The sequence below is a fragment of the Rhincodon typus genome, unplaced genomic scaffold (assembly GCF_021869965.1).
Source record: "Rhincodon typus isolate 14 unplaced genomic scaffold, sRhiTyp1.1 hic_rhity00005395, whole genome shotgun sequence".
Classification (NCBI taxonomy): domain Eukaryota; kingdom Metazoa; phylum Chordata; class Chondrichthyes; order Orectolobiformes; family Rhincodontidae; genus Rhincodon; species Rhincodon typus.
This window is the reverse complement of record NW_025971033.1, coordinates 7,443-9,264: the sequence shown is the minus strand read 5'-3', so window position 1 is coordinate 9,264 and position 1,822 is coordinate 7,443.

Here is a 1,822-nt window from a genome sequence, read left to right as displayed (position 1 = left end):
TCCAATTGGCCACACCCATCCCATTGTGACATCGCCCACTATCCAATGAGCCACACCCATCCCATTGTGACATCGCCCACGATCCAATTGGCCACACCCATCCCATTGTGACATCGCCCATGATCCAATTGGCCATGCCCATCCCATTGTGACACCATCCCCATTCAATTGGCCACACCCACTTGCATTGTGACACCACTCCCTATTCATTTCACCACACCAACTCCCATTGTGATACCACCCATGATCCAATTGGCCATGCCCATTCCTTTTGTGAGCCTGCCCACTACTCAATTGGCCACACCCACACCTATTGTGACACCTGACTATCCAGTTGGCCACACTCACTCCCATCGTGACATCACCCTTATTCAATTGGCCACGCCTATCCCATTGTGACATTGCCCACCATTCAATTGGCCACACCCATCCCATTGTGACACCATCTGCCATTCAATTGGCCACGCCCACCCTCATTGTGACATTGCCCACCATTCAATTGGTCACACCCATCCCATTGTGACACTGCCCAGACCACACCCACCACCCTCAAATGGTGAAGGACTGCAGAAGGCTGCAAGCCAATGGGACCTGGTTACATGAAACCCAGAAAGTTAGCACACAGGGGCAGCACATAATCAGAAAGGCCCTTATTTCAAAGAGGGTTGGGGTAGGGAAGCCTTCCTGCAACTGTACAAGGTGCTGGTGTGACCATATCTGGAGAACTTCAAGCAGTTTTGCTCCCCTTACTTAAGGAATTGGAGGAAATTCAGAGATTCATTATAGTGATCCTGGGTACAAATGGATTATCTTATGAGCACAGGTTAAATAAACAGGTTGGGTCTCTACTCGCTGGACTTTAGAAGAACGAGAGGTGATCTCACTGCAACATATTGAATTCTTGAGGGGCTTGACAGGATAAACGCTGAGAGAAGGTTGCCCCTCAGGGGAGAGTCCAGGACTAGAGGGCACAGTCTCAGAATGAAGGGACAACAATTTAACACTGATATGAGGGGGAATTTCCTTTCTCAGAGGGTCGAGACCTTTGGAACTCCATGCCACAGAGATCTAGGAATGCAGAATCCTTGTGTGTATTCAAGGCTGAGATAATTGATCAGTTGCTAAATTACCCATAGTGCCCAAAGATGTGCAGGGTAGGGTGAGTTACCCATGGGAAATTATCCATAGTGCCCAGGGATGTGCGGGTTAGGGTGGGTTAGCCATGGGAAATTACCCATAGTACTCAGGGATGTGCAGGTGAGGGTGGGTTAGCCATAGGAAATTACCCATAGTGCCCAGGGATGTGCGGGTTAGGGATGGTTAGCCATGGGAAATTACCCATAGTGCACACGGATGTGCGGGTTAGGATGGGTTAGCCATGGGAAATTACCCATAGTGCCCAGGGATGTGTGGGTTAGGGTGGGTTAGCCATGGGAAATTACCCATAGTGCCCAGGGATGTGTGGGTTAGCCATGGGAAATTACCCATAGTGCCCAGGGATGTGTGGGTTAGCCGTGGGAAATTACCCATAGTGCACACGGATGTGCGGGTTAGGGTGGGTCAGCCATGGGAAATTACCCATAGTGCCCAGGGATGTGCGGGTTAGGGTGGGTCAGCCATGGGAAATTACCCATAGTGCCCAGGGATGTGCAGGTTAGAGTGGGTCAGCCATGGGAAATTACCCATAGTGCCCAGGGATGTGCGGGTTAGGGTGGGTCAGCCGTGGGAAATTACCCATAGTGCCCAAGGATGTGCGGGTTAGGGTGGGTCAGCCGTGGGAAATTACCCATAGTGCCCAGGGATGTGCAGGTTAGGGTGGGTT